The sequence below is a fragment of the Globicephala melas genome, chromosome 19 (genome assembly GCF_963455315.2).
Source record: "Globicephala melas chromosome 19, mGloMel1.2, whole genome shotgun sequence".
In the NCBI taxonomy this organism is placed as follows: Eukaryota; Metazoa; Chordata; class Mammalia; order Artiodactyla; family Delphinidae; genus Globicephala; species Globicephala melas.
Genome location: NC_083332.1, coordinates 16445724 through 16472681, shown reverse-complemented (window position 1 = coordinate 16472681; position 26958 = coordinate 16445724). Strand labels below are relative to the sequence as shown.

Here is a 26958-nt window from a genome sequence, read left to right as displayed (position 1 = left end):
CATCCATGTTGTAGCAAATGGAAGGATTTCCTTAGTCCTTAAGGCTGAATAATATTCCATTATATACAGGTTATATACTGGAACTGATTTTTTATATTGTGTGAAACTTCCTCTTTCTGCACGTTTTCCCAAAACCATTTATTGAAGAGTCTGTCCTTTTGCCATTTTGTGTTCTTGGCACCACTGGCAAAGATCAGTTGCCTGTAAATGCATACCTTTATTTCTGGGCTCTCTATTCTGTTCCTTTAATCTATGTGTCTGTTTTAATTCCAGAACTATACTGTTTTTTTTTTTTTGTTTGTTTTTTGCGGTACACGGGCCTCTCACTGTTGTGGCCTCTCCCGTTGCGGAGCACAGGCTCTGGCTCACGGGCCCAGCTGCTCCGCGGCATGTGGGATCTTCCCGGACCAGGGCATGAACCCGTGTCCCCTGCATCGGCAGACAGACTTTCAACCATTGCGCCACCAGGGAAGCCCTATACTGTTTTTATTAGTATAGCTTTGTAGTGTATTTTGAAATCAAGAAGTATGATGCCATCAGCTTTGTTCTTGTACAAGATTGTTTTGGCTATTCAGGGTCTTTATGATTCTATATTAATTTTAAAATTGTTTCTTCTATTTCTATAAAAAATGCTATTGGAATTTTGATAGGGATTGCATTAAATCTAGGCATTTTAATAATATTAATTCTTCCAATCCATGAACACAGGATAAATTTCCATTTGTTTGTGTCTTCAATCTTTCACTTAGTTTTTACTTTCACTCTATAGTTTTCAGTGCACAGATCTTTCACCTCCTTGGTTAAATTTATTCTAGGTATTTTTTGGTTTTGATGCTATTGTAAATAGGATTTTCTTTTTCAGAATGTTCATTGGTGTACAGAAATTGAACTAATTTTTGTATATTAATTTTGTATCCTGCAACTTTACTGAATTTGTTTATTAGTTCTAACAGTTTTTTGGTGGAGTCTTTAGGATTTCTATATATCATGTCAACTGCAGAGACAGTTTTTCTTCTTTTCCAATTTGAATGCCTTTTATTTCTTTTCATTGCCTAATTGCTCTGGCAAGGACTTCCACTACTTTGTTGACTAGAAGTGGTGATAGTTGACTAGAAGTGGTGATAGTGAGCACCCTTGTCTTGTTCCTAATCTTAGAGGAAAAACTTTCAGCTTTTCTAACTATGTTGTTAATGGTGGATTTGTCATATAGGGCCTTTACTATGTTGAAGTAAGTTCCTTCTATACCTAATTTGTTTAATCTTTATCACGAAAGAATGTTAAATTTCATCAAATGCTTTTTCTGCATCTATTCAGATCATATGCTTTTTATCACTCATTTTAATGTGGTATATCACATTTATTAATTTGCATAGGTTGAACATCATTGCATCCTAGAGACTGCCAGGGAAATCCTGTAGTTTTCTTGTAGTAGCCTTGTTTGGCTTTGGTATCAGTTTAAAACACTGGCCTCATACAATGCATTTGGAAGTGTTTCTCCTCTTTTAATTTTTTGGGAGAGGTTGAGAAGGATTGGCATTAATTCTTTAAATGTTTGGTAGAATTCACTAGTGAAGCCATCTGGTCCTGGGATTTTGATTACTGATTCAATCTCCTTACTCATTGGTCTGTTGAGATTTACTGTGTCTCCATGATTTAGTCATGGTACACTGTATGTTTCCCGAAATTTGTCCATTTCTTGTAGCTTATCCATAATAGTTGGCATACAGTTGTTCATAGTAGTCTCCTTTGATCCTTTTCATTTCGTTGGCATCAGTTGTAACGTCTCCTCTTTTATGTACAATTTTCTTTCCTTGAGTCTTCTCTCCTATGTTCATGGTTAGTCTAGCTTAAGATTTGTCAATTTTGTTTATCCTTTCAAAAAGTCAACTCTTAGTTTTGTTGATGTTTTGTTTTTCTAGTTTCTATTTAATATATTTCTTCTCTAATAATTATTTCCTTCCTTCTGCTAACTTTGGCCTGTGTTCGTTTTTTTTTTTTTAGTTCCTTGAGGTATGAAGTTAGACTTTTGAGATCTTTTTTCTTAATGCAGGCATTTATTGGTATAAACATCCCTCTTAGAACTGCTTTTGCTGCATCTCATAAGACTTGGTATGTTACATTTCCATTTTCATTTGTTTCAAGGTATTTTAAATTTGCCTTTTTGATTTCTTCTTTGACTTGAGTGATTTTTCTCAAGAGTATATTGTTTAAATTCTCCATTTTTCATTTTCTTTCTGTTACTAATTTCTAGTTTCATACAATTGTGGTCAGAAAAGATACTTGATATGATTTTAATCTTATTAAATTTCTTAAGACTTGTATTTTGGCCTAACATATGATCTGTCCTGGAGAATGTTCTGTATGTATTTAAGAAGACTGTGTATTCTACTGGTTGGATGGAATGTTCTGTATATGTCTCTTAGGTTCAGCTGGACTGATAGTTCAAATCTGCTGTTTCCTAATTGATTTTCTCTCTGAATGATCTGTCCATAATTGTGAGGTATTGAAGTCCCCCAACTATTATTGTATGGCTGTCTATTTCTCCCTTCAGACCTGTGAAAGACTGCATATATTTTTAGGAACTCTGATGTTGGCTATATATAAATTTTAAATTTTTATATTTTTCTTGATAGACTGACCCCTTCATCATTATGCAGTGACAATCTTTGTCTCTCTGACAGTTTCTGACTTAAAGCCTATTTTGTCTTATATAAGTGTAGCTACCTTCTTACCATTTTTGGTTACCATTTGCATGGAATATCTTTTTCCAGTCATTCATTTTCAGCCTATGTCTGAGAGTAATTATTGATAGTAAGGAGTTACCATTGTGATTTTGTTGTTTTCTGACTTTTTAAAAGTCCTTTTTTACTTCCTCTCTTCCTGTGTTCCTTTGTGGCTTTTTTTTTTCTTGATTGTGGTATGCTGTGATTCCTTTCCCTTTATGTTTTGAATTGACTAGAGGTTTTTTCTTTGTGGTTACTATGAGGCATACATAAAACATAGATATAACATCTGTTTTAAGCTAATGATGACAACTTCAGTTGCATGCAAAAATTTGTAACATTTCACTTCTCCAACCCACATATTATGTTATTGATGTCACAATTTAGTCACAGTTATTTTAACAGTTTTGTCTTTTACCTTTTATACTAGACTTAAAAGTGATTTATGCATACCACTACTATATTGGCATATTCTTTTTTCCAGTTTTATTGAGATATAATCGACATACAGCACTGTATGAGTTTAAGGTGTACAGCATAATAACTTGGCTTTCATATATTGTGAAATGATTACCACATAAGCTTAGTTAATACCCATCATCTTACACAGAAACAAAAAAGTTTTTTCCCTTGTGATGAGGACTCTCAGGATTTACTCTAACTTTCAAATATACCATACAGCAGTGTTAACTACAGTCATCATGTTGTACATTACATTTCCAGCACTTATCTCATAACTGGAAATTTGTAGCTTTCTATATTAGAGTATTCTGAGTTTGACTATATATGTGCCTTTACAGTACGAATTATACTCCCACATTTTAATATTATTTTTTAGAAATTTAACATTTATTTTTGGCTGTGTCGAGTCTTAGTTGCAACACGTGGGATATTCATCGTGGCACGTGGGATCTTTCATTGTGGCGTGCAGGCGTCTCTGTAGTTGAGGTGCACGAGCTCAGTAGTTGTGGCGTGCAGGCTTAGTTGCATGTGGGATGTTAGTTCCCTGACCAGGGATCGAACCCGCGTCCCCTGCATTGGAAGGTGGATTCTTTACCACTGGACCACGAGGGAAATCCCTAAAATTTTTATTGAAGAATTCCATTAGGACTTCCTGTGAAGCAGTTCTAGAGGTGATAAACTACTCAGGGTTTTTTGTTTTGTTTTGTTTTTTCCTCCTGGAAAAAATCTGATCTTGCCTTCATTAAAAATTTTCTGACATACAACTGACAAAAAATAAATTTATATATATTATGTACTTTAAATATAAATATATTTAAAATATACAAATTGATTATTTGATATAAGTACACACTGTGAAAATATAACTACAATCAAGTTAATTAACACATCCATCACTTTTTTTGGTAAGAATGCTTAAAATCTCTCCTAGCAAATTTCATGTATGTGATACAATACTATTAACTATAGTCACTGTTCTGTACATTAGATCCTCAGAGTTTATAATGGAAAGGGTACAAACGTTTCTGAGAAGAAACCCACGACATTCCTCCAGAATCTCTTGTGTATAACAAACTGCTTTTTCTTTGCTGCTTTCAAAAATCTCTGTCTTCGATTTTGACAGTTTGATTATAAAGTGTCCTGTTGAAGTTTTCTCTCTGTTGAAACTGACTGGGGAACTCTGAGATTCATTTATCTGGATGGTCCATATCTCTCTACATATTTGGGATGTTTTCACCCATTATTTCTTTAAGTAAGTTTATTGCCACTTCTCTTCTCCTTCTACAAGGACTCCCATAATGCATATATTGGTTCTTTTTTTTTTTTGGATTAAACAAGAATTTATTTCTCACAGTTCTGGAACTGGAAGTCTGAGGTTAGGGTGCTAGGAGGGTGGGTGTCTGGTGAGAACTCTGTCTTTGGATTGCAGCTGGCTACCTTCTTGCTGTGTCTTCACATTTCACATGGAGGAGAGAGAGAGCTCTTCTTATAAGGACACTAATTCCATCATGAGGGGTCTTACACCCCACCCCACCCTCCCTGCCGCAATGCATATATTGGTTCTTAAAAGTCTCATAGGCTTTCTTCACTCTTTATCATTCTTTCTTCCCCTCCCCCAACTGTATAATTTCAAATGATCTGTCTTTGAATTCATTGGTTCTCCTGCATGATCAAATCTTCTGTTAAAGCTTTCTATGGAATTTTTGATTCATCATTATATTCTCAGCTCCAGAATATATGTTTGGTTGTATGTTAAAGTTTCTGTCTGTTCATTTAACTTATTTTGATCACGTATTGTTTTTCTGATTTTGTTGTCTGTTTTAGCTCATAGTTTTTTTGAGATGATTATTTTTCAATTCTTTGTGCATCTATTCATAGATCTCAATTTCTTTTCGACTGGTAACTGGCAAATTATTGTCTTCCTTTGGGGTATCATTTTCCTATTTTACTATCTCTGCCTATGCTCTGCATCCCACCCTTTTCCAGCCATTCATTCATCTATCTTCACATTTGTCAGATAGAAGCAATCCCTAGCTGCATTATCTTCCTGGCTCTCTACTGTAAAACCTCAAGATGACACTTGGCTTTGTCTGGCCCACATCTGGGCTGCTGAGAATAGTTGGAGTCATCAAGTGTCTAGATTGGCACTACTGCAGAGTAATGTTCTTGCCCCTCTTCTGCTTCCTTGCACAGCTCAGTCAGTTGATGTGTCTCTAACCCCCTCCTCAGCCCGACAGCCTCTTCCAACTACTTACTTTTGCATTATATCCCACATGTTCCATCGAATTCTTCATGCATAAGAAGGAAATAATGATCTTGCCCACTCCTCCATCCTCCACAGTTTCAGTAGATGGCCCTGTTTTTCAGAGAGTTGAGAAGGTGGGACCTTGTGCAAACTCGTAACACTGTGCCTCCTCTAACCCAACATTCAGCCACCATCATCATGCTTATTTTGTTTTCCATATTGCATGAATCCATCATCTTTACCACCTCCATGGGTTCCACCACGAACATCCTGCTCTAAGCTCTCATCATCTTTTGCCAAGATGCCGCCAAAACACTTCTAACTGGTTGGCTCACATCTGCTCTGTGTTTCTTCTGATCAGCTCTCTCTCCTGCACCAGCTCTGCCACCCATGCAAGCATTGATCCATCCATTCACCACTCACTCCCTGAGCCACTGATGTCTCAGCATACAACCTACTTCATGGCCTTCTTTCTTGCTGCTCAACCTTACAGAGCATCTGTTATCTGTCTCATACCTGTAGCTTCACTTCCCAACTTTGGAAGAGGTCTCGCCCCCTGCCGTAGCTACTTCCTGCACCAGAGACTAAATCACATCTTCTCCTGCAACTTCGGAGGCTTCTCATGCTTCCTCCTAGAAAGGTAACCGGTATTTAGACTCTGTCACCATAGATTAGCTTTGACTGTCTTGACTTGATGTAAATGGAGTCCCACAGTTTATTCTGTCATGTCTGTCTTCTTTTGATCTTCATTATGCCTGTGAGAGTCATTCTTGTGGTTCTATGTAGTTCAACTCTGTTCTTTCTCAGTGCTCAGCAGTATCTCATTGTAAGGATGTCCATTCTCTTGTGATTGCCGTTTTTTTCCCTATTTCTTGTATTATGAACATTCTTGTTCATCTTATTTTTGGAGAGATATACTATGTATACATAATAAAGTACGCATTTTTGCGGGGAATATACAGAGAGAGGAATGACTGGGTCTTAGGCTATGTATATGTTTAGCTTGAACAGAAACTGCCAGACAGTTCTACAGAGTGGCTGCACCCTTTCACGCTCCCACGAGCCATGTGTGAGAGTGCCCATTGCTACATTCCCATCAGCACTTGGTGTCTTCCCCTTTCCTTTCTGAGGCCCAGTGGTGAGGTGGCTCAGAACCACAGCACTGAAACCATTCTTGATGAGGTCATAGCTTTTATTCTAATTGTCAAATGCAACAACAGCACTAACGATAGTGAATAATGGCCCACGATATACTGAACATTCAACCTGTGCCAGGCACTATGCTAAGTACTTTACAGGTGTGGTCTTGTTAACCCTCATGGCAGCTGGTGAATTAGGAACTGGGCATCTCCCAGTGTTTCAGGTTAGGAAATGGTGATTTACAGGTGGTTAATAACTGTCAAGATGACTGCTTGGTAGAGGCAGGGTTTGAACTGAAGTGACATTCTTCACCACCACGGTGTACTGGTTTTCGATGCAGCAGAAACCTGTTCCACTTTTCTGCACCTCAGCTTTGGTAGCACTTGGTTCCAGTGGTCCCTCTTTTCCAATTCTGACTGTACTGTTCCCTGCTTCTTAGTCTGATTGCTTCCTCAATATTGGCTTTGCCTGGCAAATTCCCTGGCAGTCCACTGGTTAGGGCTGTGTGCTTCCATTGCAGGGGGCATGGGTTTAATCCCTAGTCGGGGAACTGGGATCCTGTATGCTGTGCAGCACAGCCAAACCAAAAAAAAAAAAAAAAAAAAAAAGGCTTTGCCTGGCATCTCATGGCCTTCTTTTAACTGTAATTAGTTTCCCTGAATGATCCAACTCTACTTCGTTCTTCAGCTTCAACTCATGCATGTTGTGTTCCATGTCCATGCTGTGATATAGACAGGATAGTTAACAAGTATTCATTGCTTTTTGGTCCTTGCACTGTAGGTGCAGTGTTTCAATTCATCCTCACAGTGATTTTTGAGAGACTCTATTTGTACTGATATGTAGGTGAGGGGGCAGAAGCTTGTGGAAGTTGAATGGCTGCTGAAGGGCAGAAAACTAGCAAGGGGGTGTTGCTGGATTTGTTTCTGGGCTGATTCTCCCCAGGTACCATGATATCAAACACAATACATTCTGTTGGCTTCTAAAATTTATAACTGACTACAGGTGTATAGGTTTATATTAATCATAAACCTTAGTTTAATGACACACTTTTATTTGTCAGTGCACTGTCGTATTTTTAAACTTTTTCCAATCATTTATTTTCTCTATAAAGATTATAGTGAACACCATCAGCCAATGCAAGAACAGGAGTATTACCAACCAATATCCTACCTCTATCTATACATTTCTTCTTTTTCCAGTCCTCTCTTTTCCTGAATCACTGTCTTGAACTTGCTTTCATAATTTCATTACTTTATATTGGGAGTGTTTTGTATTATAAATTGAATTTCTTTTGTAGATGTGGTGCATTTCAGATTCTGTTTCTTGTGTTGGATGTGTTATTTTGCATCTTGCAAGCAACTTGTCTATTTCATCTAGTTGTCAGTTCATCACTTTATTACATCATACTTGCAAGTATATTTAAAGAAAATATAGTTTTCTGTTTTTTAATTTCTGATAAGTAGTATCATTGTTGATTGCTATGGCTTGAATGTGTCCCCTACATGTTGAAATCCTCTCATCCAAAGATGATGGTATTAAGAGGTGGGACTGTGTTAAGTCATGAGGGTGGAACCCTCCTGAATGGGATCAGTGTTTTATCAAACAGGCTCCAGAGAGATCCTTCGCTCCTTCCACCATGATAGCGAGAAGGCACCAGCTATGAACCAGGAATAAGGCCCTCACCAGAATGTGACCATGCTGGCACCTTGATCCTGGGCTTCCCAGCTTCCAAAACTCTGAGAAACAAATTTCTGTTTGTAAGCTACCCAGGCTGTGGTACGTTGTCACAGCAGCCTGAATGACTAAGACATTGCTATAGTCTTCTGATATATGCTTTTAAAAAAGTCAGTGTTAAATAACTAAGAATCACAATGTGTGCACTATAGCTTTCTTTCTTCTTGAAATATTGTTACACCAGTATATCACAGTATATTTATCAATTTTTGTGGACATTCACCTGTTTCCATAATTACACCCATAAATTCTGACTATACTGTTCAGTTAAAGATACTCACTTGTTTCCTTTTTATTTATTTATTTATTTATTTTTAGTTATTTTTTGTGGTTACCCACCTTGCTGTTATATGCAGATTCTTTTTTAAAAAATTTAATTTTTTATACAGCAAGTTCTTATTAGTTATCTATTTTATACACATTACTGTGTATATGTCAGTCCTAATCTCCCAATTCATCCCACCACTGCCCCCCCCAACCCCTGCTTTCCCCCCTTGGTGTCCATATGTTTGTTCTCTACATCTGTGTCTCTATTTCTGCCTTGCAAACCAGTTCATCTGTACCATTTCTCTAGATCCCACATATATGTGTTAGTATATGATATTCGTTTTTCTCTTTCTGACTGACTTCACTCTGTATACAGAGTCTCTAGGTCCATCCACATCTCTACAAATGACCAAATTTTGTTCCTTGTTATGGCTGAGTAATATTCCATTGTATATATGTACCACATCTTCTTTATCCATTTGTCTGTCAATGGGCATTTAGGTTGCTTCCATGACCTGGCTATTGTAAACAGTGCTGCAGTGAACATTGGGGTGCATGTGTCTTTTTGAATTATGGTTTTCTCTGGGTATATGCCTAGTAGTGGGATTGCTGGGTCATATGGTAATTCTATTTTTTAGTTTTTTAAGGAACCTCCATACTGTTCTCCATAGTATCGATTTACATTCCCACCAACAATGCAAGAAGGTTCCCTTTTCTCCACACCCTCTCCAGCATTTGTTGTTTCTAGATTTTCTGATGATGCCTGTTCTACCGGTGTGAGGTAACACCTCACTGTAGCTTTGATTTCCATTTCTCTAATAATTAATGATGTTGAGCAGCTTTTCATATGCCTCTTGGCCATCTGTATGTCTTCTTGGAAATGTCTATTTAGCTCTTCTGCCCATTTTTGGATTGGGTTGTTTGTTTTTTGATATTGAGCTGCATGAGCTGCTTGTATATTTTGGAGATTTGCAAATATTTTCTCCCATTCTGAGGGTTGTCTTTTCGTCCTGTTTATGGTTTCCTTTGCTGTGCAAAAGCTCTTAAGTTTCATTAGATCCCATTTATTATTTTTTTAATTTCCATTTCTCTAGGAGGTGGGTCAAAAGGGATCTTGCTGTGATTTATGTCATAGAGTGTTCTTCCTTTGTTTTCCTCTAAGAGTTTTATAGTGTCCAGTCTTACATTTAGGTCTTTAATCCATTTTGAGTTTATTTTTGTGTATGGTGTTAGGGAGTGTTCTAATTTCATTCTTTTACATGTAGCTGTCCAGTTTTCCCAGCACCACTTATTGAAGAGACTGTCTTTTCTCCATTGTATATCCTTGTCTCCTTTGTCATAGGTTAGTTGACAATAGGTGCATGGGTTTATCTCTGGGCTTTCTATCTTGTTCCATTGGTCAATATTTCTGTTTTTGTGAAACTACCATACTGTCTTGATTACTGTAGTTTTGTAGTATAGTCTGAAGTTAGGGAGTTTGATTTCTCCAGCTCCGTTTTTTTCCCCTCAAGATTGCTTTGGCTATTTGGGGTGTTTTGCGTCTCCATACAAATTTAAAGATTTTTTCTTCTGGTTTTGTAAAAAAATGCCATTGGTAATTTGATAGGGATTGCATTGAATCTGTAGATTGCTTTGGGTAGTATAGTCATTTTCACAATATTGATTCTTCCAATCCAAGAACATGGTATATCTCTCCATCTGTTTGTGTCATCTTTGTTTTCTTTCATCAGTGTCTTATAGTCTTCTGAGTACAGGTCTTTTACCTCCTTAGGTAGGTTTATTCCTAGGTATTTTATTCTTTTTGTTGCAGTGGTGACTGGGAGTGTTTCCTTAACTTCTCTTTCTGATCTTTCATTGCTAGTGTATAGGAATGCAAGAGATTTCGGTGCATTAATTTTGTATCCTGCTACTTTACCAAATTCATTGATTAGCTCTATTAGTTTTCTGGTAGCATCTTTAGGATTCTCTATGTATAGTATCATGTCATCTGCAAACAGTGACAGCTTTACTTCTTCCTTTCCAATTTGGATTCCTTTTCTTTCTTTTTCTTCTCTGATTGCCATGGCTAGGACTTCCAAAACTATGTTGAGTAATAGTGGCAACAGTGGACATCCTTGTCTTGTTCCTGATTTTAGAGGAAATGCTTTCAGTTTTTCACCACTGAGAATGATGTTTGCTGTGGGTTTGTTGTTTATGGCATATGGCCTTAATATGTTGAAGTAGGTTCCCTCTATGCCCACTTTCTGGAGTGTTTTTATCATAAATGGGTGTTGAATTTTCTCAAAAGTTTTTTTTGCATCTATTGAGAAGAGCATGGTTTTTATTCTTCAATTTGTTAATATGGTGTATCACACTGATTGATTTACGTATATTGAAGAATACTTGCATCCCTGGGATAAATCCCACTTGATCATGGTGTATGATCCTTTTAATGTGCTGTTGGATTCTGTTTGCTAGTATTTTGTTGAGGATTTTTGCATCTAGGTTCATCAGTGATATCAGTCTGTAATTTTCTTTTTCTGTAGTATCTTTGTCTGGTTTTGGTATCAGGGAGATGGTGGCCTTGTAGAATGAGTTTGGGAGTGTTCCATCCTCTGCAATTTTTTGGAAGAGTTTGAGAAGGATGGGTGTTAGGTCTTCTCTCTCTAAATGTTTGATTGAATTCACCTATGAAGCCATCTGGTCCTGGACTTTCATTTGTTGGAATGTTTTTTTTCTTTTTTGTATAAATTATTTTTTCTTTTTATTCTGAAGAAGTTACATATTTAACATATTGTGTGTCCTCACTTATGAACACGATGACTTCTCTCTCCATTTGAGGACATAGCGAGAAGGTGGCTCTCTGCAAGCCAGGAAACTGAACCCCATAGGAATCTTGATCTTGGACTTTCCTAACTCCAGAACTGAATATAGAAAAAAGACACAATATGTGGCAAAAACAGGAAAGTAAACAACTAGTGACAGTGAGAGGAAACAAGATGGTGGAGAAGGACTTTGTGTTCAACTCTTCTCATGAGCACACCAAAATCACAACTAACTGCTGAACAACCATCAATAAAGATGACTGGAACCTACCAAAAAAAAATTCTACAGCCAAAGACATAAAGAGGAAACCAGAGCGAGATGGTAGGAGGGGCACACTCACAATATAATCAAATCCCATACCTCCCAGGTGGGTGACACACAAACTGGAGAATACTGGAGGATAATTATATCACAGAAGTTCTGCCACAGGAGAGTTCTTAGCCCCATGTCAGGCTCCCCAGCGTGAGGGTCCAGCATCAGGAGGAGGAGCCCCAGAGCATTTGACTTTTGAAGGCCAGCAGGGCTTGAATACAGGAGCTCCACAGGACTGGGGAAAACAGAAACGCCACTCTTGGAGTGCACACACAGTCTCATGTACACTGGGACCTAGGGCAAAAGCAGTGACTTCATAGGAGTGTAGACCAGACCTACGTGCTGGTCTTGGAGGGTGTCTCCTGGGGAGGCAGGGGGCAGCTGTATCTCACCCTGGGGACGTACACACTGGAGGCGGAGGTATTGGTGAGTATTCATCTACATTAACTTGTCACTGAAGGCAGAAGTCTTTCTGGGGTCATTAGCACCAAGACCTAACCCTGCCCAAAAGCCTGTAGGCTCCCATGCTGCGATGCTTTAGACCAAACAGCCCCACCCATCGGCAGATAGGCTGCCTAAAGACTTCCTCAGTCCACAGCCACCTCTAGAGACATCCCTTGACATGGCCCTGTTCACCAGAAAGCCAAAACCCAGCTCTACCCTCCAGTGGGTAGGCATCAGCCCCTCCCACCAGGAAGCCTGCACAAGCCTCTTGACCAGCCTCACTCACCAGGGGGCAGTCCATAAGCAAGAGAACTATGATCCCTAAGCTTGTGTAACTAAGTCCTCAAACACAGGTCAGAAACTACTGTAGGACCAGCTGTCCTCTGCCCCTTGGGTGATGAGAGGGGAGTGTACTGCTGGGACAAACAGTCCATCCCCTACAGAGGGCCACTTCTCCAAGGTTGAAAAACATAATGAACCTAACACACATAAAAATGCAAATAGAAATTCAGACAAAATGAGACAGCAAAGGAATATGTTCCAGATGAAGCAACAAGAAATAAACCCACAAGAACAACTAAATGAAGTGGAGATGGGCAATCTACCCAAGAAGAGTTAAGAGTAATGATCGTAAAGATGACCCAAGAATATGGGAAAAGAAAGGATGCAGAGAAGTTTAAGTTACAAGAAGTTTTTGGCAAAGAGTTAGAAAATATAAAGAACAACCGAACAGAGTTGAAGAATACAATAACTGAAATGAAAAATACACTATAAAGGGATCAACAGCAGAATAAATGAGGCAGAAGAATGGGTCAGTGAACTGGAAGAGAGTGGTGGAAATCGCTGCCACAGAACAAAGAAGAAAGAAAAGAAATGAGGACAGTTTAGAGATATCTGCGACAACATCAAACACACTAACATTCACATTATAGGGTCCCAGAAGGAGAAGAGAGAAAGGGCCAAGAAAATACTTGACGAGATAATAGCTGAAAACTTCCTTAACACGGGAAAGGTAACAGTCACTCCAAGTTCACAGGAAGTGCAGAGTCCCATATGGGATTAATCCAAGGAGGAACATGCCAAGACACATGGTAAGAAAGAAAATATTAAAAGCAACAAATAACATACAAGGGAATTCCCATAATGCTATCAGCTGACTTTCAGTAGAAACTCTGCAGGCCAGAAGGGAATGGCATGATATATTTAAAGTGATGAAAGGGGGAAACCTACAACCAAGAATACTCTACCCAGCGAGACTCTAGTTCAGATTTTATGGAGAAATCAAAAGCTTTATAGACAAGCAAAAGCTAAAAGAATTCAGCACCACCGAACCAGCTTTACAACAAATGCTAAAGGATCTTCTGTAGGCAGAAAAGAAAAGGCCACAACTAGAAACAAGAAAATTATGAAATGGGAAAGCTCACCAGTAAAGGCGAACATAAGTATAGGTAGGAAATCATCTACACACAAACTATGGAGGTTAAAGACAAAACACAAAAGTAGTGGGACTTCCCTGGTGGTACAGAGGTTAATCTGCTTGCCAGTGCAGGGGATATGGGTTCAGGCCCTGGTCTGGGAAGATCCCACATGCTGTGAAGCAACTGAGCCTGTGTGCCACAAATACTGAGCCTGCACTCTAGAGCCCTCAAGCCACAAATACTGAGCCTGCGTGCCAAAACTACTGAAGCCCACACACCTAGAGCCTGTGCTCCACAACAAGAGAAGCCACTGCAATGAGAAGCCTGCGCACCACAATGAAGAGTAGCCCCCACTCACTGCAACTAGATGAAAGCCCACGTGCAGCAGCGAAGACCCAATGCCCCCAAAAATAAATAAAATAAAATATAAAAACATTAAAAAAAATCCTTTTAAAAAAATAAATAAAGTTCTTGGTGAAAATGAAAAATGTGTCTTTTATTTTTACTTAAAAACCAAAGGCACTTGTTGGCCAACCCAATATATATAAAACAGGAACAAGACTCATAGAGAACAAACTAGTGGTTACCAGTAGGGAGAAGTAAAGGAGGAGGGGCAAGATAGCTGTATGGGATTAAGAGGTATAAACTACTATGTATGAAATAGATAAGCAACAAGGATATACTGTACAGCACAGGGAAATACAGCCATTGTTTTGTAAGTACTTTAAATGAAGTATAATTTATAAAAATATGGAATCACTATGTTGTACACATGAAACTAATATAATATTGTAAATCATCTATACTTCAATTAAAAAGTGGCTACTTCTGGGCTCTCTGTTCTATTCCACAAGAACATACACACTGGCCAAAAAACTTTTAATGAGGAGTTCAACCTCAGTGGTAATGAGGTAAATGCCAGTGAAGACCAGAGTAAGAAACCAGTTAGCAACCTATTCAACTGGAAGAAATTATAGAGCCCAAAAATATCATATGTGGGACAGGATGTGGTGTATGAAATCTCACATTCATTGCTGGTGAAGTTAACAAATTGATAACGTCACTTTAGAAAACACTGGGCAACATCTTGTAAAGTTGTTTTCCATCAGTCATTCCACTCATAAGAAGAATTACAACTAAAACTCCTGCACGTGTGTGCAGCAAGGTGGATAACCACCAAATAAAAAAAGAAAGAAAAAGGAAACAAGTATCTTTCATTGAACAAGGTAGTATAGTGAGAATTTTTGGATATAATTATGGAAATAGGTGAATGTCCACAAAAATCGATAAATACATTGTGATATATTGACGTAACAATATTTTGAGAAGAAGGAAAAAAAAACACTACAGCTCACACACAGTGATTCTTAGTAATTTAACACTGAATTCTTTAAAAGCATGTATCAGAAAACTACATCAATGTCTTGGTCCATTTGGGCTGCTGTAACATACCAAAGCCTGGGTAGCTTACAAACAACAGAAATTTGTTTCTCACAGTTCTGGAGGCTGGGGAGTCCAGGATCAAGGCGCCAGCATGGTCACATTTTGGTGAGGGCATTCTTTCTGGTTCATAGCCAGTGCCTTCTTGCTGTGTCCCCACATGGTGGAAGGGATGAGGGATCTCTCTGGAGCCTGTTGGATAAGACACTGAACGCTCATGACTTCTGCACCTCCCAACGGCCCCAACTCCTAATACCATCATCTTTGGAGATGAAGATTTCAACAAATGAATGTGAGGGGTACACATTCAAGCCATAGCAATCAAGTATGATAACCATTTATCAGAAATTAAAAAACAGAAAACCATATAATATGCTGTTTAAGTACGCTTACAAACAGGTATGATACGATTTTAATTAAACCAATGAATTGACAACTAGATGAAATAGACAAACTGCTTGAAAGATGCAAAATAACAAATCCAGCACAAGAAACAGAAAATCTGAAAGCCACCACATCTACAGAAGAAATTCTATTTATAATATAAAACACTCCCACATATAAAGTAGTGAACTTATGAAGGCAAGTTCAAGACAGTGATTATCTTTGTCAGGAAGGGAGACGATGGGAAAGGGAGAAATATATAGATCAAGGTAGGATATTGGTTGGTAATACTCCTGTTCTTGCATTGGTTGATGGCGTTCACTATAATTTTTTTTTTTTTAATCTTTTGGCCGTGCTGCGTGGCATGTGGATCTTAGTTCCCTGACCAGGGATTGAACCCACATCACTTGCATTGGAAGCATGGAGTCTTAACCACTGGACCACCAGGGAAGTTCCCACTATAATCTTTTTAGGAGAAATAAATAAATGACTGGGAAAAGTTTAAAAATAAATTAAACATGGTAGTACATTGCCAGATAATGAGTGTGTCATAAACCAAAGTTTATGATTAATATAAACGTATACAACTGTAGTCAAATATAAATGTTAGAAGCCAACAGAGTATTGTGTTTGACATCATGTACCTGGGGAGAATCAGCCCAGGCTCAAATCCCAGCAACACCCCCTTGCTAGTTTTCTGACCTTCAGCAAGCGTTCAACTTCCACAAGCTTCTGCTTCCTCACCTACAAATCAGAGTACAAGTAGAGTCTCAAAAAAATCACTGTGAGGATGAATTGAAACAGTGTATATACAGTGTTTACAAGCACCAAAAAGCAATGAATACCTGTTAACTATCCTGCCTATATTGCGGCATGGATATGGGACACAACATGCATGAGCTGAAGAACTAAGAGTAGAGGCGGATCATTCTGGGAGACTAATTACAATAAAAAGAAAGGGCCATGAGATGTCAGGCAAAGCCAATATTGAGGAGGCGATTAGAGTAAGAGGCAGAGAACAATCCAGTCAGAATTGGAAAAGAGGGACCACTGGAACCAAGTGCTACCAAAGCTGAGGTGCAGAAAAGTGGAACAGGTTTCTGCTGCATCGAAAACCAGTACAGCGTGGTGGTGAAGAATGTCACTTCAGTTCAAACCCTGCCTCTACCAAGCAGTCATCTTGACAGTTATTAACCACCTGTAAATCACCATTTCCTAACCTGAAACACTGGGAGATGCCCAGTTCCTAATTCACCAGCTGCCATGAGGGTTAACAAGACCACACCTGTAAAGTACTTAGCATAGTGCCTGGCACAGGTTGAATGTTCAGTATATCGTGGGCCATTATTCACTATCGTTAGTGCTGTTGTTGCATTTGACAATTAGAATAAAAGCTATGACCTCATCAAGAATGGTTTCAGTGCTGTGGTTCTGAGCCACCTCACCACTGGGCCTCAGAAAGGAAAGGGGAAGACACCAAGTGCTGATGGGAATGTAGCAATGGGCACTCTCACACATGGCTCGTGGGAGCGTGAAAGGGTGCAGCCACTCTGTAGAACTGTCTGGCAGTTTCTGTTCAAGCTAAACATATACATAGCCTAAGACCCAGTCATTCCTCTCTCTGTATATTCCCCGCAAAAATGCGTACTTTATTATGTATACATAGTATATCTCTCCAAAAATAACATGAACAAGAATGTTCATAATACAAGAAATAGGAAAAAATTAAAATGGTAATCACAGGAGAATGGACATACAATGAGATACTGCTGAGCACTGAGAAAGAACAGAGTTGAACTACATAGAACCACAAGAATGACTCTCACAGGCATAATGAAGATCAAAAGAAGACAGACATGACAGAATAAACTGTGGGACTCCATTTACATCAAGTCAAGACAGTCAAAGCTAATCTATGGTGACAGAGTCTAAATACCGGTTACCTTTCTAGGAGGAAGCATGAGAAGCCTCCGAAGTTGCAGGAGAAGGTGTGATTTAGTCTCTGGTGCAGGAAGTAGCTACGGCAGGGGGCGAGACCTCTTCCAAAGTTGGGAAGTGAAGCTACAGGTATGAGACAGATAAGAGATGCTCTGTAAGGTTGAGCAGCAAGAAAGAAGGCCATGAAGTAGGTTGTATGCTGAGACATCAGTGGCTCAGGGAGTGAGTGGTGAATGTTTGGATCAACGCTTGCATGGGTGGCAGAGCTGGTGCAGGAGAGAGCTGATCAGAAGAAACACAGAGCAAATGTGAGCCAACCAGTTAGGAGTGTCTTGGCATCGTCTTGGCAAAAGATGATGAGAGCTTAGAGCAGGATGTTCGTGGTGCAGCTCACAGAGGTGGTGGAGGTGATGGAGTTACCCAATATGAAAAACATAAAATAAGCAGGATGATAATGGCTGAATGTTGGGTTAGATGGAGGCAGAGTGTCATGAGTTTGTACAAGGTCGTTTCCCACCTTCTCAACTGTCTGAATGACAAGGCCATCCACTGATACTGTGGAGGATGGAGGAGTGGGCAAGATCATGATTTCCTTCTAAGGTATGAAGAATTTGATGCAACATGTGGAATGTAATTGAAAGGTGAGTATTTGGAAGAGACTCCATCGGGCTGTGAAGGGGGCTAGAGACACACATGAACTGGCTGGGGAGTGCAAGGAAGCAGGAGAGGGGCAAGACCGTGACTGCAGTGGCACCAATCAACACACTTTGTGACTCCAACTGTTCTCAGCAGCCCAGATGTGGGCCAAACAAAGCCAAATACCATCTTGAGGCTCTACGGTAAAGGAGGGCCAGGAAGACAGTGCAGCTAGGGATTGCTTCTGTCTGACAAATGGAAGGATAGATGAACAGGTGGAAAAGGGTGGGATGCAGCCTACAGGCAGAGATGGTAACATAAACTCTCTTATTCTGAGTCTAGGAGGACATGTGAGGGATTATGCATTGTGATTGTTATTATTACATGAAAGATCCTAACAGCTTTTTTTGAGCTTGTAACTATAACTCAGCCATGGTGCTAACTAATTTCATGCATCAAATGATTACATCTTCAAACAGCCCAATGAGTTAGAAATTATTATCACTTTCATTTTTCAGGAGTAGGCTGAGTGCAGCAGACTGGTTTGATGTAAACAAAACCCAGAAACCCATCTGCTCTTCTCCTTGGACACAGAGCTAAACCTCAGTTCCCAGCTGCATCGAAAGAGGGATACAGACTCACAGACATAGAGAACAAGCTTGTGGCTGCCAAGGGGGAGGGCAGGGTGGGGGAGGGATGGATTGGGAATTAGGGATTAGTAGACGTAATCTATTATATATATGTATGACTGAATTGCTTTTCTGTACACCAGAAACTAACACAACATTGTAAATCAACTATACTTCAATAAAATAAATTGAAAAAGAAAAAAGGGATGGCCAACTGCCGAGTTCTTGTCAAGAGTGTGAGGGGAAATAACGTAGGTGTGACTTCCATACTTCCTCTCATTTCCCCTCTGCCAGTAGAATGATGCCAAGGTAACCATAAAGCCAGACTGGCGACACCTGGGTCTCTGAATAACCGTGTGATACAATCTCACACGCTGACCCACACGAGCCCTGCCATGAGTGAGAAAAATCCTTCGTGTGTTGAGCCACTCAGCTTTTGGAGATTATCTGTTACTGCAGTGAACATTAACAGCCTAAATTAACTAAAGGAGGCCCGACAAAATCATGCAACTTCCCTATTGCCACTGGGCTGGTGACCGGCAAAGGCAGGTTTTAATACCAGCAGTTGGAGCCCAGAGCCTTGCCCTTATACATAAAACAGGTTCTTTACCCTGTGGCAGAAAAGAATCTGTTGAGGTGGGAGGACAAAGGGACTTCAAGACGGAGAGCTCTACCCTGACCCAGGCACCCAAGGAGGCCACAAGAAGAAGCTTCCCACGGAATTCCAGAGGCAGTGGTCCCCTCAGTTGAGGTTGCCATGACCCCTCCTGCCCAACACTTGGTCACCCACCTGGACAGGCACTTTGGGAGAGGCTTCTCTTCACCACCCACAGCTCCTGCCTGTGCTTCAGTGGGTGGATTAGATCTGGTTTGGGAACCGGATATCCTGTTTGTGGAGAAAGAAATAAGATATTCGTATTTTAGCAAAGACAAAAAGAAATGTTTCAGTCCTGTCTGGGACTTTGAGATGGAGAGGAGACCTCGGAATGAGGCTGCTCTTGTCCATACTGATCTGTGACCTGGGAACCAAAGCCAAGAACGTTATCATTAGGCCCTAAAGGCTGAGTAGGGTAGTGCTAGCTGTCTAGGGTGATCCATCTCCCTAGTCCTGGAGGACCCCCCAAAACTGTCCAGATGCAGTCATGGGACCCAGATGCACTAGTGTTCATGGAACATTAATTATGACCATTGCTAACAACTGCCTTCCTTGACACTGACCCACTTTTTATTTAACTTTAATACATGTTTTCATATAGGGAATCTTGTGTCCATATAAGAAATGGAAAAACCAGTTTCATTTGCCACAAATGCAAAGTTACTGCAAGAAAATCAAAACAGAACTATCAAGTCTCAATGAACTCATGCTGCCTGCTCAGGGCTCTGAGTCTGAGGCTGTCCCTTCTGTTGAAGAGAGAAATTGCCAGCAGTCAAAGGGGCATTAAAAGACAGCATGAAACAGCAACAGGAAAAACAAGAGAAAAAGGAATGGCCTTCTCTGATTGTCCATCATTGCCACTTGCCATGTTTGTGCACCCTCTAAAATGATCTCCCATACCAAGAGACGATCATGGCCCAGACTTAAGTACACGAGGGATGAGCATGTAGGCATCAGGGGCAAAAAAAGCCTTTTAAAGGAGATTCTGTTTTTCAGAATGACTGCCAGTAGGACTCACACAGATGCCTCCTGATGTCCTGTCTGCTTCACTCACTTGCTGAACAACATGCCATTACCCAGGGGTTCTGCTGACTGGGCTATAAACCAATCAAGCTTGGCCACTCAGTCTCCATCCTGTAGGAATCTGGAGAAGGAACAAATTAGGGCCAGCCTGTGCTGAGCACTGGAGTAAGAGGTAAAAAGAAGTGTGGGCTCGGGTGGCTGTTTCCTGCCACTAGAACACCCATGCAGAGACAGCCAGACGTAGAGAAAGACAAATATATGAGGGAAAAAAAAAGTACAGCAAGAAGTAGAGACAAGGAATTGAGGGGTTTCTTAGATCAAGGGTAGGGGTGACCATTTCTGGCTATCAGCTCCCTGCAGCAGAAAAAGCCAATCTGCTGAGAATGGCACAAGGAGACCCACAAATAGATCAGAAGACACCAAGGCCAGTATCTAATCAGTATTTCTTCCATTTCCTGACTTTAGTCTCTCATGGTGCCTGACTGGACCTCCTACCCCTCAATATTATAAGACACCCATATTTCCTCCAACAAATCCTTCTCCTCTGCCATCTGAGCTGTTGAGGGGAACTAGGTTTCTTGCTCCAAATTCCTTGTGGCAGACACAGGAGCCTGAAGATAAACCAATACATGTCAGGGCCGTGGGGAGGAGGGAGAGTGTCCTCAGAAGCCTCCTGAAAAGGGCAGCATGAAAGAGGTTGTAGGTCCCCACAGAAAGAGCAGTGAGGCCTTACCCACAGGTCTCCAGCATCACCTCCCAGTACAGGCTCCTCTGGGCAGCATCCAGCTGCCCCCACTCGTCCTAGGTAAAGGTCACTGCCACGTCCTTGAAGGTCACGGATGCCTGGAAAGTCAAACAGAGGTAGCTTTGTTGGCCCTGGGACAGACAGATGTGATTAGAGCTCAACGTTCAGTCGTTGGTAAAGGACCAGAGGGCCCCAAAGTCAATAACACTCAGCACTTCCTGGGAGCCCAGCTCTGTGTCAGGCTCCAAGGCGAGGCAGACACTGCCTTTGGGCAGAATGTGACTGTATTACAGCCAAAGGTCTTCTACGCTGAAATCATTCACAAAAGACATAAAACGATGCCAAGGCCGTGTGGCCTAAGAGACATGCAAGCATTCTGGCAATGAAGGGGAAGGAACAGATGACAGTGATCATACTAATCAGCAGTTGAGCATAATACTAATCAGCTGGTCCTCACCGTGTGCCTACACCATGGCCTCTAATTCCCTGTGTGAGCGGGACCAAGAGGGGCGGCAACCAAAACGAGTCCTGTGGGCTCCCTCTAACCCCCCCACAAGGTCTTACAAGGCGCAGAGGTGGTTCCTACCTCTTTATGGTGATTCTCTCGGAAGTTCTGAAAGGTCGCGGGCAAGGGAAGCCTGTGAACAGAAAAGAAACACGTTTCAAAAGAACTAACGCCCCCAGGACGCCGGAAGTCCAAGCCAACAACACAGGAAACGCCCGTTTTACCGTCCCTATTGGCCCAATTCTTACTGCTTCCTCCCAGCACAGACTTCTGGGTAGTGTAGTTTCTCTCCTGCAGGCAGCCTGGCCAAGAACCGGAAAGCCTTCAGGGAACCCTAGGCGGGGTGCTAGGAAATGATGGCCTGAGGCTCTTAGGAAGGGGCCGGGCCTCGCACCTTCTTAAAGGGGAAGTACACAGATTTATCCGCCACCTGTCACAGATAACTTTAAAGATTTCAGATGCTCCAAAGGTTACAAACCTAATTGGATACACCACACCAAACTATGACTCAGAAAGTGTGTGTCTGTATCTAAGAGGAAACATATGATATCTAGCTACTCTTCGAATACATGGAGATTGAAGCCTTAGAGTTGGTCCTGTGGACCAAAAAAAATGCACAACAGTGAGTTGTGAGTTAAGTTTTATTCGGGGCAAAATGAGGACTTTAGCCTGGGACACAGCGGCTCAGATAGCTCTGAGGAACTGCTCCAAAGAGGTGTGTGCGTGCGTGCGTGTGTGCGTGCGTGTGTGTGTGTGTGTGTGTCAGTATATATGTGGTTTTGGTGAAGAGAGATACATGCAACCAAGCATACATTTTTGCAGAATGTTGCCACTAGTCCTGAGGAGCAGATGTCTCCATTAATGATTTTAGTGCTTTTCTAGATATAAGAAGATGTAAGAAATTGGGCTGATAAAACCTTCTCCTGAAAATATCTAACTATCTAAAGGCCTGTTCTGCCAGTTTTTCCTAGAGCACAGAGTGCCTTATTCCTGATCTCTGCTCTGAACTCCTCTCAAGGTGTGTTGAAAGTCAGCAACTGCAGTGGCTAGTAATCTAATCCTTGTAGAGGCAGATGGCTAGTGACAATTTTTATTTGGCAGTTTTGTAAATTTCAGTATGTTTTGTTAGGGATAAGTGAGAAAAGTCTCCAGCAGGGATGCAAAGATGGAGGGGAGGGGAGGACTTTCAGAGGCTCTGAAGCTGGTGAACATGGGTGGCACTCTGCCTCTGGTTGCCTCAGAAAACGTCTGTCCTGTTGGTATAATCAGTGATGTGTCCAACCCAGCAAGCAACATTATTTTATCCAGATACTGTTTCCTAATCCACATCCTAAAACACATTCAATTTCTTTTAGGAATCTGGAAAGGAAAGCCACTTACACAATGTCATTTCCTGCCAGGAAAGAAGCTGTCACAACCCCTGCAAGTGTGCCAAAGGGGCCTCTGAAACCTGAGACAAATATTTGTGACTTCAGGGTCTCAATTCCTTACTAAGAAGTGATTATCGCTTCACCTGTAATTTCACAAACAGTAGTAACTGCATGCAGAGAGTATCACTGAAACACACTTGTAAATTATTTAAATTCCTGAAAGCCATTAATAATAATTAAGAATTCATTCAAAGATAGTGGCAGAAATACCCCTGGGAAAGCACACTGTGAGAAGTGGAAAAAGTTAGTATCTTAAGGAACTTTGAGCATAAGAAACTGAAGTCTGAGGAGTAATAGTATGAGAAGTAATAGCCTGTGCTATCCTACAAGTTTTACCACACTTGAGGATTTCTCTTTTAAACGTGTGCCTTTTTTATTCTTAACACACTGAGGCAAAACCCACTAGAAGAAAGTGGTAAAGAGGACATTTGGAAGGATTTTCCAGAACGGTGAAAATGAACAGGAAGGGGGGTTGTTGTCATGTTTATTCACTGCTCTAACCTATGTTCAGTGAGCAAATAATGGATTTTTGGGCACTATCATCAGTGTATGGGAGACAAAGGAAAGAAGAGACACAAAGAAACCTGCACTCATGATACGTACATTCCATTTGAGAACGACAGGCAGGAAAAATGAAAAAAAATACTAAATTAAATAGTATGTAAAACATGGTAGACAAAATGGGGAAAAGGAGAGAAGGTGAGGGTGCCAAGAAGGTGGTGGAACAAATGTTGAGTCAGGGAGTAAAGGAAAATAATTTTTCAAGTAGAAAATATGAATTAATGATGCCGTTTTTAAAAAGAGCTTATGTAGGTGTAGATAGAGTAGGAAGCACCAGGATTTTCTCTCCTCACATAGACAACAATTTCAGCAGAATCTATCTAGTGTAAGTATTTTGGAACTCTGTAGTCTACTGCAGTCAAATTCCGTAAGAAGACTTGGGCAGTAAATTGTGGTTAATGTTAGTCAATTTCAGCCCTTAGCACAGTAGCAGCTACCAGTCCTCCACCTCTAGCCCTGTGACAGACCACTGTGCATGTGTTCCTGGAGCAAGCTATGTATAGCTTGTGCCAACCAGGGCAAAAAGAACCCTGTCCTCGAAACAACAGAGATCTGTTCTTTGATTTCTGTTCTTGATTAGAGAGGAGCAGACAACTGAGGGCTGTGAGGTGCATTGTTCTTGCACCTCCCCTCATTGTTGAGCCCCTCCCACTCTGGCTGATGTGACTTCTGGGAGGATTTAAAGGGCTAGAACCCTTTTTTTCCTCCCTTCAGTTTTCTCATTTTCCCACTTTGGGAGCTAGAAATCAAGGACTAGGACAGTGAAAAGCAACTTGCAAATATGAGAAAAATTAGAAAGTGATGAGGGAAAGGTGCAGGCCCAGAAAACACCTGAGAAGACTGAAAGTTTAAACCTCAGGAGATCCTTCCCACAGAGTTAGCCTACAAAATGAAAATAAAATAAGCAAAAATAGCAAGCCCTGGAAAAAGGGGAGAGTCTGATTTCCAGAATTACCACATTATTAGATTTAAATGTCCAGTGTTCAACAACAAACAAAATAAAACAAAAAAGAGAAAGAAAGAAAAAACAGAGCCAAAGAGAACTGCTAGATACCATGTAGAAGACTAACACACATTACGGGACTCCCAGAAAAGGAGAGAGAGAAAGGGGAAGCGAGAATATTTGAAGAAACGTGGCTGAAATCTTTCCTAATTTGATGAAAGGCATAATTATAAATATCTCAGAAGTTCAACAAACTCCAAGTAAGATGACTGCAAGGAGACCCACTACAAGACACAATATAATCAAATTTTGAAAGACAAAGACAAAAGAGAGAGTTTTGAAAGTAGCAAGAGAGTAGCAACTTATCACATGCAAGGGATCAACATTAATATCATCAGTCTATTTCTCATTAGAAACTTTGAGGGCCAGGAGGCAGTGGGCCAATACATTAAAATGCTAAAACAAACCACCACCAACAACAAAACAAACACCCACACCATCAACCAAGAATCCTCTATTTGGCAAAACTTGGAGCCAAGAAATTAAGACATTCCTACATAAATAAAAGCTGTGGCAGTTTGTTACCACTAGAGTTGTCCTGTGTGAAATGCTCAAGGGAGTCCTGCAGTCCTGAAATAAAGGGAAACTACACAGTAACTTGAAGACACATGAAGGAGTAAAGATCTCAATAAAGGTAAATACATGGGAAATTATAAAATCTAGTATTATTGTAACACCAGTTTCTAACTCCACTTTTTGATTTCTCCATTACTTTTTAAAATTATTAGTCTAAAACTAGTACGATTGTAACTTTGGTTTGTAACTCTGCATTTTGTATCCTACATATCTTAAGATACTAATGCACTTTAAAGAATTATTAGTTTATATTTTTAGTCACACAATGTAAAAGATATAATTTTATGATATCAAACACCAGGGTTGGGGACGGAGTTGTAAAACAGCAGAGTTTTTGTATGTTATTGGTTAAGCTGGATAAATTCAAATTAGAATGTAATGACTTTAGTATGTTAAATGTAATCCCATGGTAACCACAAAGAAACAGCTATAAAATATATACAACAGAAAATGAGAAAAGAATTTAGATGTTTCACTACAAAAAATAGATCAAACACAAAAGAATACAGTAATGCAGGAAGTTAGGAATAAAAGAGCTACATCTTTGTTTTCTTTAAGTTATGTAGAAAACAAAAAGCAAAATGATAGAAGGAACAAGATAAAACCCTAGAAGAAGAAGTGGAGATATGCAATCTACCCCATAGAGAATTCAAGGTAATGATGGTAAATATGTTTAAAGAACTTGGGAAAAGATTGGATGAACAGAGTGAGAAGTTAGAAGGTTTTAATGAGTTAGAAAATATAAATAAGAACCAAGCAGAGATGAAGAATACAATAACTGATATGAAAAATACACTAGAAGGAAGAAACATTAGATTAAATGATACAGAGGAATGGATCAGTGAGCTGGAAGACAGAGTAGTGGAAATCACTGAAGCTGAACAGGAAAAGAAAAGAGAATAAGAAGAAATGAGGACAATTTAAGAGACCTCTTGAACAACATCAAGCATACTAACGTTCTCATTATAGGGGTCCCAGAAGGAGAAGAGAGAGAGAAAGGGGCATAGAACATATGTGAAGATATCATAGTCGAAAACTTCCCTAACCTGGAAAAGGAAACAGACATCCAGGTCCAGGTAGCACAGAGAGTCGCAAAAAGGATCAACCCAAAGAGGACCAAACCAAGACACACTGTAACTAAAATGGCAAAAATTAAAGATAAAGAGAGAATATTAAAAGCAGTAAGGGAAAAGCAACAAGTTACATACAGGGAACTCCCATAATGTTAACATCTGACTTTTCAGCAGAAATTCTGCAGACAAGAAGAGAATGGCATGATATAGTTAAAATGATGAAAGGGGAAAACCTACAACCAAGAATACTCTGCCCAGCAAGGACTTCATTCATATTTGATGGAAAGATCAAAAGTTTTACAGAGAAGCAAATGCTGAAAGTGTTCAGCATCACCAAACTAGCTTTACAAGAAATGTTAAAGGGACTTCTCTAAAGAAATGGCCACAACTAGAAACATGAAAATTATAAAAGGAAAAATCTCATTGTAAAGGCAAATATATAAAAATATATATATATATTTTTTCTATATATATATATATATATATAGAAAATATATAGAAAAGGTAGTAAAGGTAGTAAATCAACCACTTATAAAGCTAGTAGGAAGGTTAAAGACAAAAGTAGTAAAATAATCTATATCCACAATAAGTAGTTAAGGGATACAAAAAAACCCACAAAAAGATGTAAAATATGATGTCAAAACATTAAAAGTGGTGGGGAGGGCTTCCCTGGTGGCGCAATGGATGAGAATCTGCCTGCTAATGCAGGGGACATGGGTTCGAGCCCTGGTCTGGGAAGATCCCACATGCCGCGGAGCAACTAGGCCCATGAGCCACATCTACTGAGCCTGCACGTCTGGAGCCTGTGCT

At 40.1% G+C, this 26958-nt stretch overlaps 3 long non-coding RNA genes across 3 annotated transcripts in view; 1 reads left to right on the top strand and 2 right to left on the bottom strand.

The window, feature by feature from the left end:
- LOC115862497 (uncharacterized) overlaps positions 1 to 18846 on the top strand; it is a 37210-nt gene extending 18364 nt beyond the window's left edge. The window contains exon 3 of the long non-coding RNA XR_009559873.1: positions 18467 to 18846. This is a non-coding gene — a long non-coding RNA (uncharacterized lncRNA). The remainder of the gene's footprint in view (positions 1 to 18466) is intronic.
- LOC115862498 (uncharacterized) lies at positions 282 to 21698 on the bottom strand. Its single transcript, XR_009559872.1, has 4 exons — positions 21587 to 21698; positions 20989 to 21098; positions 19368 to 19463; positions 282 to 6062 (listed from the first exon to the last, which is right to left on the bottom strand). It is a non-coding gene; the product is annotated as an uncharacterized lncRNA (long non-coding RNA).
- On the bottom strand, positions 8798 to 19360 carry LOC138842457 (uncharacterized). Its single transcript, XR_011377015.1, has 3 exons — positions 17318 to 19360; positions 16019 to 16118; positions 8798 to 15182 (listed from the first exon to the last, which is right to left on the bottom strand). It is a non-coding gene; the product is annotated as an uncharacterized lncRNA (long non-coding RNA).
- Positions 21699 to 26958: the final 5260 nt, after the last annotated feature.